This window comes from Lissotriton helveticus, chromosome 2_2 (assembly GCF_964261635.1).
Source record: "Lissotriton helveticus chromosome 2_2, aLisHel1.1, whole genome shotgun sequence".
NCBI lineage: Eukaryota > Metazoa > Chordata > Amphibia > Caudata > Salamandridae > Lissotriton > Lissotriton helveticus.
The window spans coordinates 388,711,524-388,728,934 of NC_136060.1; the positions used below are offsets into that span (position 1 = coordinate 388,711,524).

Here is a 17,411-nt window from a genome sequence, read left to right on the forward strand (position 1 = left end):
GGGGTTCTGCATGGAAGAACGTAACATCGGACAAATTGTCCAATCAGGCCATACGTAGAAATTCATCCAGAGAATCATATTTTGTCCACCTAAAAAAGAACATCATCTTTATTTAAAGCAGCTTCAAATGGAAATTCTAACGCTTTTCCTCAAAGGAGCTATAGAAGCTGTCCCCAAATCACAAAGAAACCAAGAATTGTCTCCCAGATTTTTCCTAATCAAAAGGAAGAAGAATCAATGGAGACCGATACTAGATCTGTGGCAGCTGAACAGCTTCTAAAGAGACAGTCATTTCGAATGATTACTTTACAAAACGTCCTCTAGATGTTGCAGGATGGAGAGTTTATGACCTCAAGACTCATACTTCTACATATATATTCATCGAAAGCACAGGAAGAACCTCATTCTTAGTAGCGGGGCAACACTACAAATTTAAATTGCTGCTTTTCAGGCCAAAATCAGTGCCTTGAATATTCACAAAATATCTCACCTCAGTTGTTGCTTTTCCCAGACAGGAAGTTCACCAGGTGTTTCCATACCTGGACAACTAGCTCATCAAATCACCATTCAGGGAAGGAGTAGATACTTCTACAAAGGCCTACACCAGTCTTTTCAGAAAATTGGGTCTCACTTTAACTAGAGAGAAATCATCATTGGGGCCTTAGATAAAACTCTAATTTCTGCAAACAATACTTGACACACAGTTGGGAAAAGCTTTTCCATCTGCTGAAAGGGTAAGAAAGCTGCAGACTGTTGTAAAGACAATTGCTGCAAGACAATTAGTCAGTGAGGCACTGCAAGTCCCCGTTTGGCCTAATGGCATAATGTATAGGCCTCATTCCATTCTGCAGGCTTTGTTTGAGACCTGTTCAGCAAAAAACGGATTTGCAATGGAAACAGATCGAAGGTCCATGGAAAGATGCGGTCCCAGTCACAAGGTGCCTGAAGCAAGCATTAATATGGTGGAGGATCCCGGCAAATCTAAATGCATGTCTCTCTTTTCTGCCAATCACACAAAGGATGATACTCACTACAGAAGCATCCATGGAGGTCTGGGGAGCTCAACTATGAGAGTTTTCAACCAAAGACCTCTGTTCAGATGTAGAGAAAAAATTCCACATCAGTATACTAGGACTCAGTGCCATATGACTGGGATTACAAGCATTCCTTCCCAGAATAGCGGGTCAACCAGTTCCGATCAGGACGCATAACAGAACGTAAATATTCTAAATAACCAAGCAAGGAGGATCATATTCCAAACCCCTTTCAAAAGAAGCTTAACGTCTGTGGGACTGGACCATTTCTCACAGGATAGACATTGCTGTGGAACATCTGCCAGGCTGACCAAGCGGGTGTACTCAGTCAGAAAATGTTGGATTGCCATGAGTGTGAACAAGAATAAAAACAGAAGATTATAGTTCAGTCATTGGGGTCAACCCAGTGTCGATCTGTTTTCCACTCCGACCAACAAGAATTGCCTGTGCTTCTCAAGCAGGTTTTGGCATCCATGGAGGAGGGGCAATGCTCTTTCGATCAGTTGGTCCAAAATATTTGCTTACGCCTTTCCTCCTTTTCCCCTGATCCTTAGGATGTTGATGAAGGCAAAGATAGATCATTGCACTCTGATCCTTATTGCTCCAGCGTGGCCTTGCCAATATTGGTGCAGCAAGCTTCTACAGTTATGGGTATGTGCAGCCATTCCTCTGATGGTACATCTCAAGATACTTTCCAGAAAACATTCAGAGATTCTCCACCAGGATCCCACGTCTCTAAATTTGACAGCATGGTTTCCAACCACTTAACATTTGGCCATTTAGATCTTCCACAAGAATGTTAATATGTTCTGACAAAGGCTCGAACCTCAGCGGCCAATAAGACTTACAACACTAAATGGAAGCAGTCTGTGTCTGGAGCAGGAATAATAGTCATCAACCATTTTTAACCACTTGGCTGCTCAGGGGTTTTCCCCTCCTGTGCTGCATATTTATGAATCCCATTATACATGACGAGTTGACCTTGTCATGAGCACAGCTCCAGTGTGCCTCATGACGAGTTCACCTTGTCATTAGCATGCAAGTGGTTAAGTAAATCGTAGTGAAATCCTGCATATGTGTTAAATTTAGACGAGGGGACTCAAATATCCTTCAGTCGTTGTCCGTCTTGCTGCAGTCTCAAGATTTAGGAGAACTGAAACTTCTAAGTCTATACTGTTTTCTCAAAGAATCATTAAACAGATATTGACATTACTCTTCAGAGCATTTCTACCTCTATGACATCCTCCAGTTCCATGGGAAGTTTATACAGTCTTCAGTCAGCTGATGTTATGTGGTGCTTTTGAGTCTGTACATAGAGCAGACTTGAAATTTGTCTCTTTGAAAACAGCATTACTCCTGGCTTTGACATCCGCTAGGAGAATGAGAACGATTCAAGCATTCACCGTCAGAGAAACTTTTGTCTGGGTCACTAAGGAAAAGGTAATTCTCAGAACCAACCCGTAAATTCATTCCAAAGGTGTTTACAGATTTTCACCTAAACTTATTATTCTTAGATCCTTTCCAAACCCATCTTCATCTAAAAAAATACGAGATGAAATCGAAGACCATACACCAGTACATGTACATAAAAAGAAAACTGTGGCAAAATTATAGCAACAAAGAAAACAAAGGAGGAGGAGCTTCGCGCGCATCCGAGATGGCCGCGTGAGCACAGGCCTCCGAGACCCTAGCCGCCCTCTGCACATATCCTGAAAGATATCCTGATTTTGATGACTGTTTCTTGTAGATGAACCTCAGCTGACACCTTCGCTGTTTTTAAAATTTGATTTGGACTTCAGGAACCGATGCTACGCCGATCTGAGCTTTCGATGCCCGCCCCGCAGCGACACCGGGGGCTTGACACACCAGGACGCCGGGGAGTAGTTGAACAACAACGGCCTGAGAGGTTACCCCTGCTCCCCTGATCTACTTTCAGTTTAGTTTTTGGGTCTCCGGCTTTATCAGATCACAGGACTGTTCCGGTCCCCCGCGGTTCGGTCTAACGCTGCCTATCCATTGTGTGCCGGCTGTCGTGGATGCTTGGGTGTTGAGCTACGCTGCTGCTTGTGCCTCTGGGGCCCACCTTCGTGGTCTTTGGTGGTTTGGTCTTGACCGGCCATTTTCACCAGGTCTCGCGGGCCCTTCCGGGGCACACTTTTCGAAATGGCGGCTAGGGCTGACAACGAGAAACGGAAAACCAAAACGCCTCTATGGGGGGGACCGATCCAGACTAACGTCATGGATCGCTATACCCATTCCAAGGGGTCCCCGACTGCGTCAGTCGTGCTCTGGCAGATTCCAAGGAAGACCCGGCCGCGTCGACCGAATTGACTCTGCAGGATGTCATGGGCGCCATTGCCAGCATGAAGGCTTCCATTGACCAGCAATATGAGGCTCTTGCTCTCAAAATTGACACTGTAGCCGTCGATGTTACTTTGATCAGAGCGGACTTGTCAAAGACTAATGAAAGGGTCAAGACACTAGATCTGAAGACTTCCAGCCTCACGATCGATGTGTCCCACATGCAGACGGAAATCGGAAATTTGCGATCCTCTAATGACCTCATGGCCCATCGACTAGAGGATTTTGAAAACAGGGCCCGACGCAATAACGTACGCATTATTGGTGTCCTTGAAACCTCCGACAATATGGCAACGGATCTCCTGGTGGAAGACCTCGTCTTGAATCACCTCGCCCCCACGGGACTGAGTAAATTTTTGTGGAGCGTGCCCATCGAGTGCCGGGTGGGAAACTGAAGCCGGGTGCCCCTCCGATGCCTATCATCGCCAGAATTTTCAACTTTAGGGACAGAGACATTATTCTGCAGGCCTCGAGAGTGGGTGGCCCCATCAAGTTCGAGAACACGACGGTGAGTTTCTACCCGGACTTCACCCAGCTCGTACAGAGGCAGCGGATGGTGTTTCAGGGGGTGAAACAAAGGCTGAGAGACATGGGCCTGCAATATGCAATGCTATTTCCACCTAGGCTTTGTGTTGAATATGAGGACCGGACATTTTTCTTTGATCGTCCCGAGAGAGTTAGTGACTGGCTGGATACTCTTCCCAAGCAGACTGACCGAACCGGGCACCCAGGTGGAGCCGAGGGTGGCCTGTTGGAACAAGAGTGACTCTATGATTCCCGAGTCCCGAACAATTGACATATCATACAGCTGGGTTTGATGCTTCTCATACCACTGTCCTATTGATGTATACCCGAGGGTGGCGGGGGAAGTGGGACTCTATCCTCCTCAGGGGCTCTTTTTGTAGCTTAGTTTATTGTTAGGGCGACAAGCACACTGCAAGTTGGGGTGGCTTTTGAGTCTAACGCAGGGGTGCAGGGTGGGGGGTATCGTAACGGTTTTAAGTTGGGGGCTGGAGGGGGGAATTTTGGTGTTTTGTGTTTTTTCTCAAGGCAACGTATAGTTTCTCTTTCTGATTTGGTTACTGTGTTCATTATTGGGTGGATTCTGCATTTCTTTTCGGGATGGGGTTGGGTGAAACTTTTGTATGAAGCGCCACTGGCGCTGGTGGTCGTGAATGGCCGAGTATCTGGGTCTTTTGTCCTCGGGAGGGGCACACGGCAGGGCTGTCCGTTGTCACCACTACTTTTTGCCCTCGCCCTGGAGCAGCTGGCGGCTTGGCTGCGGTGGGAGCCCTCGATTAAGGGTATTCAATGGACCCCGGATTTCGAGGATCGCGTATCGCTCTACGCAGATGATATCTTGTTGTATTTTATCTCCCCTCGAAAAGTGCTGAATGTTTTGTTTTACGTGCTTACTTCGTTTGGAAAGAACTCGGGCCTTGTGATCAATTGGGCCAAATCCTGTGTGTATGTGCTTTCGGGTGGTCTCCCTCCCCTGCCTCGCAGTTGCCCTATTCAGATCTCACCGACGGGATTCAAGTACTTGGGAATTTTTATATCTCTGGACCCAGCTGCTCGCTATGAGCGTAACCTGCTCCCTCCTCTTCAGAGGTTGAAGCTAGATGTTGTGCGCTGGCGCAGGCTGCCGCTATCTCCACTCGGACGCGCAGCTCTTTTCAAAATGATGTCCTTGCCGCGTTTTTTGTACGCCCTCCAGAATACGTTCGATACTATTCTGGCGAGCTATTTTCGAGAGGTGGAGAGCCTGCAGAGACGATTAATCTGGGATGGCCGTTCGCGTATCGCCCTTGCTAAACTCACACTTCCCTGGTATGACGGAGGTATAGCACTTCCGGATATCAGGCGATATTACTGGGCCTTGCAGCTGAGTGCGATCAATCATGCAACGTATGCTCCTGTCCCTAACCCTGCATTTGAGATGGATAAATATCTGCTACCGGGCGGGGACTACAATAGGGCACTCTATTCCAAGGTGGCGGATAAGGACTTATCTGGCCCCACCAAGATTGCTGTACGAGTGTGGCATGATGCGACTGCGGCAGTGGGATGGAGGGATCGATTGACTCGAGCGACCCCTCTGTATGCGTCTGAAAGATTGGGATGTCTCTGGAAAACGAAAGGCTTTGACAAATGGGACATGATTGGTATCAGTACGGTGGGCGACCTCTGGGCCAAGGGCAAAATCAAGACCTTTGCGGCATTGAAGACAGAATATGGCCTGAGTGATAGGGAATTCTTTAGGTATGCACAGATTCACCATGCTTTGAAATGGGCCTTTCCTGCGGAGACCGACATCCCCGAGTCCTCCCCTCTTGAAGATCGGGTCCTCGACGGCTATGTGCGCGACAGCACTATTTCTTTGATTTACAAAAAGTTGATCAACAGTCGGGTGGATCTGTTGGTACGCCTCAGGGAGGCTTGGACCGGTGACGGTCTGGAGCTGAATGACGAGGACTGGCAGGCTGCATTATCCTCGCCCAAGGAGGTGGCGATTCCTGCCCGTCTCCGACTCGTTCAGCTCAAGATTTGACATCGTATATATGTTACGGGTCCACGCTTGATTCGAATGGGCTATTCCTCTGATGGGTTATGTAGGCGCGGTTGTGGAATGGTTGGAACTTTCCTTCATATCCTCTGGGAGTGCCCCGAGGTGGTGACGTTCTGGAGTCGTGTGCATGCTGTGATGGAAAGGGTCACTGGAGTGGTATTATTGCCCGAAGCCAGACGCTGCCTGTTGAGTGTGTGGGAGCCGAATGATTATAACGTGGCGCAGACGCAGTGGGCGACCCTTGGGAATATGATCGCTAAGAGAGACATTGCGCAATTGTGGGGTTTTCCTGCGGCCGCCCACGGTATCGGCGTGGAAGGAGAACATGGACTGGTGTATTTTCAGAGAGAAAACTGTGTATGTGGCGCGGGGCAGACCTCGGAAATGGAATAAAATTTGGAGCCAGTGGAACGCATACTGAGGGAATATATGCACGCCTCCATTCATCGGGAGCCAAGATGTCCCCCTCTGCCCCTGATCCGACATTCTACGTATTTCGTTCTTTCTGTTATCTCTGATTTGTTTCCCCGCTGACCCCCCTCACCTCTCTGTAATATTGTTCTGCTGTATAACAATTTGATTGAGTGTCCTCCTCTGTGAACACATGTCCATGCGCAGTTTTTTTTTTGCCTTGTATGTTGTTACCTTTTTCTTAATAAAAGTCTTTAAAAAAAAACCAAAGAAAACAAAAACAAAAGAAAATTCAATCAATAAAACAGCATTCGTACACAGATATGTGAATTTACAACATTATGTCGAAAATCATAACAATTAGATGCTAGGCTTCAGTCTTCCAGCTAGTTAGAGGAAGTGTGGCTGTCTCTTTAGTTAAATTGCCAATCTATACCAGGAGACCATTTTTAAAGTCGTCCACACAGCGAGGACAAACTTGTCCTCAATTCCTTTCATATGTGTCCTAACAGTACCTTTCCAAATTTTTTTTAAATATATATATTTTTTTAATTTTCAAAAACCTTTATTGAAACAGAAAGGCACAATACATTTATCACTCCATGCAGTAACATAACAATTCTTCCATCCTGCAGGAAGGCTCAGCAATACAAAGTAAGTACATTTAGTATGGCACATGAGTTTGTACTTTGACAGTGTTTTAGTTGTTGTGCTTAAGAGGGCCGTGTGAGTTCGGACATGAATTATGATTGGAGTCCGGTGGGTCGTTGTTATCTATATGAGCGTTAGTGAGTGTAGAATCTGTGGCCGGCTCATCTGGGTTGGCTAGGCGGTGCAGGTAGGAGATAAGAGGGTCCCAAATGTCAGGAGGTGTGCCTGCAGCTGGCATCAGGTCCCAAAACTCACCTAGGGAGCGTCTGGCAGTGAGCAGCGTCATCCAACCAACATTTAGTTGAAGGTGATGGTTTGCGACCCCAGTGGATAGTCACCCGGCACTTTGTAAGAACCAGGAGCATCGCGGTCAGCTTGCGGTTGCCATCTGAAACATGTGTGACATGACCCAGGGGACATAATAGGGGATCAGGGACTAAACGTTCAAGTGTAATATCACTTATTACCGTGCATACCTCCGTTCAAATGAGGAGACCCTGGGATGCAACCAGGCCAGGAGCGCTAAGTCCACTCCAGGTGCAGTGCACCGCGCGCACCTATCCGCCCCCACCTGACCCATTCTGTGTAACGATGTAGGGTACAGTAAAGCCTATGTAGATATTTAAAATGAATAAGCCGCAGGCGGTAATTGGGAGAGAGGCGCTTGATTTGGTTGCAGCAGTATTGCCATTGCTCTAGGGATATGTCTCTCCCAATGTCCGCACTCCATGCAGCTTGGGCATGTTCTGTTTTAATGGAAAAGGCTGCCAGTGTAAGGGTATATAGTCTAGTGACCATTTTCCACAGGGAACTGGAGGAGTGAATGTATTCAAGCGCAGTGTTAGAATGGGGGGGCGAGCGGAAAAACGGGATTCTCGCTTCTGCACATAGCCCTGATCTGGTAATAGAGTAGCTTATCAAGTGAGGTTGCATTAGTAGGGAGTGTGAAAAAGTTATTGTCAGGGTAAATGTCGACCATGGTGCGAATCACTGGGCCGGCCTAGATAGATAGATGGCCCAGAGAGCACCTCTGCACCAGTGTATTTGCGTAGCCCGTCCCAGGCCCAACGCAGGCATTCCACTGTGTCGATCATGCCGCAGTTGGGGGGGGGGGCTTGGGCGGCAAAAATAGAGCTGTCCTCAGTGGCCACGGCGAAGCCAGGTCCATCTCGACTGCCACATCATGCTGGAAAGTTGTTGGATGCAGCCAGAACTGGAGAAAGCTGGCCTGAGCGCATAGTTTAAAATCAGGGGCCCCCATACTGCCTCTAGCTAGGAGAAGAGTCAAAATGTCATAAGCGATTCTAGGTTGACGTCCTGCCCAGATCAGAGCGATAATGTTAGAGCACAGTTTTTAGACTGTGATGTCAAGGAGACTGGAATATATAAAAAGAGATTCAAGCATTTGGGGAGCATTACCATCTTGGTGATGGCGATGCGCTCAACTAGTGAAAGAGGACGTTTTTACCACACGCGAGTTTTAGTTTCAAGCCAGTCCTTTGCCCTGCCAAAATTGGATCTCCACAGTTCATCCATGTCCGTACTCAACCTAATGCCCAAATACCTTGTGGGTCCAGTTGCCCATATAAAAGGGTGGTCTGCCGTAAACGGCACGGTATCACCAGTAAGGGGGGAAAAAACTGACTTGGACCAGTTGACCTGTACTCCGGAGAGGCAGCCAAAGCGGACAGTCTCCCTAGTCATGGGGGTGAGATTCTCCTGAGGTTTGCGGATGCAGATCGTGATGTTGTCAACATACGTGGAAACTACCAATGCCCGGGCCGAGAAACCTATAACCCGGTGGGTATGGTGCTGGCGTAGCCAGGCCGCCAGGGGCTCCATCGCAATGGCGAATCACATGGGGAACAGGGGGCAACCCTGCCTGGTGCCCCTCGAGATGGTAATAGGGTCAGTAATCTGCCCTTTCACCCTGATGCGTGTACAGCAGCTGGATCTAACGCACAAAACCTGGGCTGAAGCCCAGCCGAAGGAGAAGGTAAAAAAGGAAGGGCCATTCAAGGGTGTTGAAAGCCTTTGTGGCGTCTAGAAGGGTGGCTATGGCGGGGAGAGCGGGGTTTATCTGGTTAATAACCGAAAAGATGGTGCGTAGGTTGTGAGATGTGGCACGGCCTGGGATGAACCTGGATTGGTCAGGACGAGCAATCATCGGCATAAGGGGATGATTGCAATTTGGCATACATTTTTTTGTCAGTGTTAATTAGCGATAGGCGGCGGTATGAGTCACACCGCTCAAAGAGGCTTTATCCGGCTTTAGCGGTAGGGTGATCATGGCCTCTCGGAGAGAAGGGGGAAGTCGCCCTGTTTCGAGGGATTCGTTATACATGTCCGCCAGATGTGGGACCGGGAGGGACGTGTATTGCTTGTAAAAAGCAGGGTGAGCCCATCCGAACCGGGGGCTTTGTCAGCTGGGAGATCGGCAATGACTTTAAAGATCTCCTCGTGAGTGAATGGCTCATCCAGATACTCCCTATGACCATTCTCAAGCCACAGTTATGTTATGTTATGTTATTTAAAATTTGTAAAGCGCACATACGCCCAAAAGCTTCTTGGCGCTGAAGAGAAAATAAAAAAAAACATAACAAAGGGATACCAAAGAGAGTCGCTATTTCAGATAGGCCTGTGTAAAAAGAAAAGTCTTAAATGCCTTTCTGAAGGCAAGGAGGTCCTTACTCTGTCTCAAAGTCAAAGGTAGGGAGTTCCACAAAGAGGCAGCTAAAAAGTGAAAACAGCTACCTCCCTGTCGTTTTTTCTTAAATCGGGGTACCTCAAGTAGATCTTTATGAGCTGATCTCAAACTACGTGAGGGACTATATCTCCCGATCAATTGTCTGATAAACATTGGGCCCTTGCCCTGCAAGGCCTTGAAAATAATACAACCAGCTTTAAATGTGGCTCTCTGCGCCACAGGCAGCCAGTGTAAATTCTCTAGCCCTGATTTAATCGATTCCCATTTAGGTACCTTGCAGATCAGTCTGGCAGCTTGATTCTGCAGGTATTGCAGTCTTCTAAGTTGACCAATCGGTAAACCCAGATAAATACTGTTTGAAAAATCAATATGGGAAAGAACTAGGGCATTGACTACCTGAATAAAAGCCGAATCAGTAAGGAGATGTGCAATTTTTCTTATTTTCCTTAATTGAAAAAATCCAGAAGAAACTACGGTTCCAATCTGAGATTTTAGGGCAAGTCCTCATTAATGGTCACTCCCAAACTCTTTACTGTTTGAGATTTTTTTGGGGGAAGGCCAAAAGTGTGGGCTCCAACTGATCTCGCTCTTCCCAGGCAAGATCAGTTCAGTTTTCCCCGGATTTAATTTAAGATGGTTTGAGGACATCCAACTCTGAATGAAGGTCATGGTTGCCTGAAAATTCTCTGCAGCATTGGTTGAATTTAATACAAAAACCAACTGCGGGTCGTCTGCATAATTATATACAGTAACTTTATGCTCTCTTAAAGAGAACAAAGGAGGCCGCATATATAAATTAAATAGTAAAGGGGACAAGGAGGAACCTTGAGGAACCCCGCAAAAGGAATTAATTTTAGGGGCTGTAAAAGAACCTAGCCGAACAGACTGGGTGCGTTCAGATATGAAAGATTTAAGCCAGGCCAAGGCAGAGTCTCGGAGGCCGGCCTGTTCGACACGGTTGACCAGAATGGTATAGTCAACCGTGTCGAATGCTGCAGACAAATCCAGAAGCACCAAGGCTTGATGTACATTTTTGTCGGCATTAGACCTCAAGGTGTTCTGAACGGCCAATATTACTGCCTCAGTGGAGTGACCAGGCCGAAAACCTGCCTGTTTAGGTTGTAAATAACCAGAATCTTCAACAAAATTTGAGAGGCTATTGGTGACATGAGCCTCCAAGATCTTAGATAAATAGGGCAAAAGTGATATAGGCCGATAATTAGTGAGGTCTAAAGGATCGATACCCGATTTTTTTGTGAGGGGAATCAATAAGGCCTGCTTGAAACTACTTGGGACTATCCCAGATGTAAGAGAATTGTTGAGCAGTGGTATCATGCTGTCGGGAATTGCCCGACCAATTTCTCTCATTATTTGAGGGGGACAAACGTCCTCAGGAGATCCTGATTTGACTCTGGTCAATAGATCTAAAAAAATGTTTAAATCAATTGGAGGAAAAGAATGTAATGTTGAGGGATTAAAAAAAATATCATCCAAAGGGGCGCAAGCTGGAAGTTTAGATATATTATGTTTAATCAGTAATATCTTTTCACTAAAAAAATCATTCAAAGAATTGCAGAGTATTTGTGAGGGAACTACTGGGGGAGAGGTTCTATCATCATTACATAATTCAGACACAATTCTGAAAATTTCTTTCGACTTGTTAGTAGAATTTAAAATTTTTGTAGAGAAATAAGCAGTCTTGTGATCATGTAAAGTTTTTTGATAAGCTTTCCTAGTTAGGCAATAAACAGCCCTTGCTTGAGGGCAGTAATTGGTTCGCCAAATTCTCTCTTGTTGCCTCACTTCCAGTTTTAATTTTTTTAGCTCCGGCGTGAACCATTTATGTGCGTCCATGCCTCGAGAGCTACAAAAGCGAGTAAGAGGGGCGTAAATATTGATGGCAGTGGTTAGCCATTCATTAAGCCTGTGGTCGGCTGTCTCCACATTAGTACTCTGTAAAGGTAGGGAAGTCATTAAAAAGTTTAAAAAAGCTGACATATCCATAGAAGTCCACTTTCGAGTGGTATTACTGGTTTGCAGCTTGAATTGAGTAATTTTATCGACACAAAAGAAGAAACTTATGCTAAAATGGTCAGACCAGCTGCAAGGTTTAATATCGATAGAATATACTGGTAAATTCAAAGACCAGATTTGGTCGAGGCTATGGCCCTTCTGATGAGTTTTAGTATCAATGTGTTGTATCAAATTAATATCATTCTGAAGGTCCTTCATCTCGGCTGCTTGAGGGTCTAATGATGTGTTATCGAACCAAAAGTTCAAATCCCCAACCAAAAGTAGTTTAGAATTGTTTGTAGCCAGCATAGCCAGTTGCTCTGCTAAAATGGAAGGAAATGTGGCCATTGTTTGAGGTGGACGGTATAATAGGACCACTACAAGTGTTCCATTAGCAGTATCTAATTTAGCAACTATATTTTCTACATTTGGTAAAAGTAAAGAGGATAGTTGTCTGAGTTGATGTTTTTTGTTAACAATAATGGCCACTCCTCCCCCAGCTTTACCTGCCGGACGAATTGCTGACAGAATATAATAGTCTGCAGGTAAAGCAACTAAAATATCCGGGAGAGAATCCGGGGTGAGCCATGTTTCGGTTAATAACAACATATCCGGTTTTGTATCGGTTAGTAACAGAAATATATCCATCTGATGTCTGATCAAAGAACGGGTGTTTAAATAAATGCACCTAAAGTTGCAAGTTGTGCTTGGTGTAGTTGTAAGCACCGCATACTTGGGGGCAGAATCCACAATTAAGTTAGCGGGGTTACTGATGCCAAGACGAGATGTTCGTTTCGTCGTATTAAGAGGTACGGGGGGACACATGATAGAGGTAGGTCTTAACGCTTGTAACTCAGCGGATGTGTACCTGTAGAGACTAACAGAGTCCTTAGCCCCTAGCCCCGGACGCTCGCCTCCGTCGCGCCCGCTGCGCTCGTCCGCTGCGCTCCCTCCAACACATCACGTTTTATGTGAGGGAGCCTCGAGCGACTGGACCGCTGCCTCAGGTCCCAGTGCTCTCTGACTCCTCCCAATATGGCGCCCGTTCCGGCACCAGGAGCCGCAGTAGGTGAGCCGCCCTCCACTCAATCGGCAAGGAGCCGCGATGGAACGGGGCAGAGGGGCCGCTGACTGAGGTAAGAAAACAAGTGGCGCTAGTAATCAGCTGCCCTACATGCGTTTAGCTGCATGAACGCTCAACAGCGTTTTAAGAGGATCAGTTTCAGATTTACCGCTTTAACCACAGTAATTTAATAAAAACATTAACTAATACAAATGCAAACAAAACATAAATTTTAAAAAGCGATTCTCTCAGGTCTGCCTTGTGCAGTGTCTCTCTTCAAATGGCGCCGGGGTGCTGCCACCAACCCGGAATCCACGAGTGAAAGACGTCTCCCTATAGTTTTTTGGGAGGGAGCCTCGAGCGACTGGACCGCTGCCTCAGGTCCCAGTGCTCTCTGACTCCTCCCAATATGGCGCCCGTTCTCACCACCAGGCCGGCACCAGGAGCCGCGGTAGGTGAGCCGCCCTCCACTCGATTGGCAAGGAGCCGCAATGGAACGGGGCAGAGGGGCCGCTGACTGAGGTAAGAAAACAAGTGGCGTTAGTAATCAGCTGCCCTACATGCGTTTAGCTGCATGAACGCTCAACAGCGTTTTAAGAGAATCAGTTTCAGAATTACCGTTTTAACCACAGTAATTTAATAAAAACATTAACTAATACAAATGCAAACAAAACATAAACAGCAGCTCCATAGAGTCGAAATATTGGTCCATTATTTCTCTGTTGGGAGCCGCCCTAGCAGTATATAGCTGGGAGTAAAACTCTGAAATCCTATCCATGATGGCAGTGGGAGAGGTATTCCTCCTCGTGACCTCATCGCAAAGGGCTGTAAAGTAGGAAGAGGCGTGTGGCTGCTTGAGGAGGTTTGCGAGGAACTTGTCTGGGCCATCGCCCTTGCCATAGCAACGGTCACTGGCGTCTCTGCCAAGGAATATGAGCTCCCTATTTGCCTCCTTGCGGAACTCCATGAGTTTGGCTTTGATGTTCGCGAGTGTATCAGGGCAAGGGTATTGACATTGTTTAAGGTCAAGGGCTTTGATACCTTTTACCAAGCGTTCAACGGTTCCCCAAATGGATTTGAGCACCCCCGAATGTTTGGCGATACACTCCCCCCCCCCCCCCCCCACCCAGGTTCATAACCTTGAAGGTCTCCCAAAGGGTCGAGGGTGACTCAACGGAGCCCACGTTGCACTCGAAGTAAGCAGTGATAGCTCCTCGGATAGCCCTGAGAAAGGCAGTGTCGCAGAGGGCATTGGGTGGCAGGCGCCACGCAAACATTCGGCGAAGTGTGAGTGGGAGCCACACGCATAGGTGCACAGGGCTGTTGTCCAATAGGGTGCGAGCCATATGGTCCACAGAGGTGGTCCAGGAGGCATCATCGCGGGTGGTAAGCCAAAGGTCGAGGCGGGACCAGGAGCCGTGCACGCCCGACATGCAGATGCCCTCGCGGTCAGTAGGGCGCACATGCCGCCACGCATCCAGAAGTGAATTGTCATCAATGATGGAGTGGAGGAGAGCAATGGCCTGTGGGTGCTGAATGTGGTCGCCCGAGCGTTCCAGCGTCTGAAGGTGCTATGTTAAAGTCGCCCCCCCCATATCAAGAAATGAGGCCCCAGAGAAGAGATGAGCTTGCCAGACTGTGTGAAAAAGCCTGGATCATCAGTGTTGGGGCAGTAAATTGCCGCTAGTATCAGTGGTTGGTTGTAGAGAGTGCCAGCAAGTATCACATAGCGACCTTTTGCATCAGTGATGGAATGGGTGACGTACCAGGGGAGGCCCCTTACAAAAAGAATGGAAACACTGCATGAGTAATTTGAGTAATAGGCAGTGTAGGGGTCTCCCCAGTGGCGGGACTGTAATCTAGATGAGGTGGCAGGAAGGAAGTGTGTCTCTTGAAGGAAACAAATGATGAGCTGTTTCTGATGTTTGATGAGCTGTGCATGCATAAGACGTGCTTTACGATGGTCACTCAGGCAGCGAATATGCCAAGTCCAGAGGACAGTGTCAGTCATTTAGTAGCGATGGAGCGTTAGGTATCATAGTGCCGACAGTGCCTCCAATGTTACAGTGGCCCGAGAAGAAATCTCCAACCCACCCGCCTCGCACTTCAACCCCCCAATTAGGTTGAAAATCCAAACCACCCCCACCCAGGGATCCCAAACTTGGACATCGGAATATGGGACTGGGAATCATCCCGACGGGGTGTGTGGGCATCGCCATAAACCCTTAGCCGTGTAGGCAGTGTTGCCAGGCATGGTGTGGTGCAGCGGGAGGCGGCTAAGAGGGAGATTGTGTGGTCCCAGGAAAGGGGATGATTATAGATAAAACTGACAGGGTGATTAAGCTATCGTCTGGGCCCACATAACCCCTGTGCAACAAGCACCCATACATCCCAAGCCAACATAGTGTACAGTGGTACAAGTCAACATATGTTTAAGCACAGTGCATTAAACAGAACGCTGGAGGAAACAGCATGAAAAAATGCAACAGTGAGGCCTAACTAGGCATATGAGAGTTAGTCATTATCACTTGTGTGACAGTCTTCAGGCTCGGTTCAGCGGCTGCGTGGAGAGGACTCCTGCAGCTGCTTCGCGAAATCGAAGGCGGCCTTGGGGTCAGTAAATTATTTGGGCTCTCCCCAAAGTTGATGCAGAGTTTGAAGAGGTGAAGCATTGCATATGTGATGTGGAGTTGCTGCAGGATACGCTTGGCTGGAAATAAGTCTATGCGGGCCGCCTGGACCGTGAGCAGGGAACCAGGGTAAAAGGATAGCGCGTTGCCCTGGTGGTGGACCTGCTCCAGCTCCTGGGCGCTGCATAGTATAGAGTCGCGGTCCTGATAGTTCAGCAGGCGAATGATAATGGGCCTCGCCGGAGCCCTGGGAGGAGGTCGGAGGCCAAGTGTTCTGTGTGCCTGTTCAATAAAGAAGTGGGTGGACAGGACCGGGCCAAAGGTGTCGCGGAGGAGGGTTTCGAGGTAATATTCCATTCTCCCGGTCGCAGTGGACTCTGGCAGGCCAACGATCTGGATGTTATTCTTCCGGGTGCGCGCCTTTAAGTCCTCGTTCTTGGCACAAATAATTTCGAGAATTTTGTCCATCTTGAGGAGCTTTTGCGCCCGGAGGCTCCAGCGTCCTCCGTGTCCGAAACCCTCGTCTCGAGCTGATCAATACGTGCGTCATGCGAGTCCACCCTTTGCTTCATCTGATCCAGGCGGGACATTAGATGGTCTATTTTTGCGTCAATGGATTGGAGGCTGGATCGCACTTCTAGAAGAATGGTACGAAGTCCCATATCCTGTTCACCAGGGATGTTGGTTTGGGCGGATTGATCACCTGCATCAGGGAGGGGGGGGCTCACTAACCTTGCCCACACCGTGCCCTGAGAAGGTGATTTGAGCTGCCTGGTGTCTGTTTTCCCCATGGCGGCCCGCGATGGAATGACAGCAGTAAGAATAGGCAGCACAGAGAAACTTCAGATGCGTGAAAGCTCTTCGGGTCAAGGGCTGAGTCAGCCAAGCGGGAAAGGAAGGAGGATGCTGTGAGGTGGCTCCAAGAAGGCCGTGCAGGGCTGCAGCGGACTGGAACCCCAGAGCCAACTGCGCAGCAGGTCTCAGAGGTAGGGTGACAGGCGCAAGCAGTATCGTCCCAGATGTCACCAATAATAATGAGAGCAGACACAAGGAGACTGTTCCTTTTGCACCAGTGGTGGTATGCAGCAGTCCACCACCAGTGCCCAGGCAAGGCCTCCGGGACACCCCAGTGTCAGCAATGGTGCGGGAACCGCAGACAGGAGTGGAGAGAAGCCCAAGGCACAGAGTTCCTTCTCCCCCATGGATGTGGGTGATTTTGGTGTTAACCACGTGCGTGCGGCAGCACGTTCTGGGGGCCGGTAGTGGGAGAGTCCCTAAGCCGTGTCGGGTCTCCCGGGGCCGTTAGGAACAGCAGGTCAGCAAGACGATATCGCCGATGTGTAAACCCCCCTGGGGTCGCACGGAGACAGGGAGACCTGGGCTGCAGATCAAAGTCAGTGTGCGTGCTGCAGCCTTACTTGATCGTGCGCTGGATTTTGGGTGCATAAGCACGGTCATCTTTGTTCCCAGGCAGTCAGCAGGCAGGCAAGGCCCCAGGCAGGCAAGGCCCAAGGCCGGTGGGCCAGCTGGGCCACGGTCTCAGGTCCCACGCAGCGCCGAGGCAGTGGCGGGCAGGAATCTAGACCGGAGCGGGGCGGATCCCGGAGGTAGAGCGACACAGCCCCTGAGGACAGGGCAGCTGCAGCAGGGCACCTCTCAGGCCCGTACAGGAGGTCCACGCCAGCAGCAATACCAGCCCGCTCAGGAAGGAGCCGAGCAAACACGACAGGCCGGCGCCGCAAGATGTCAACTAGGCCCGCAGTGCGGCTAAGGGTCCCAGCATCGTCCTCTGTAGCCCCAAGGCGATTCAGCAGGTGTGTGCGATGCAGGGGTAGGTTTTGGCAGCAGGATGCTCACCGCTGCTAACGGATTATGCCGGATGAGATTGCGTGGCCGGCAGAGCTAGGTCAGCGCCCAGCCATCTTGCCGCTGACGAGACCCCCACCCCCCATGTTTTAAATATTTTTAGAAG

The 17,411-nt window shown here is 48.6% G+C and overlaps 1 protein-coding gene across 1 annotated transcript in view; it reads left to right on the forward strand.

The window, feature by feature from the left end:
• LETM1 (leucine zipper and EF-hand containing transmembrane protein 1) overlaps positions 1–17,411 on the forward strand; it is a 420,852-nt gene that overhangs the window by 325,674 nt on the left and 77,767 nt on the right. The gene's annotated exons all lie outside the window — the stretch shown is intronic.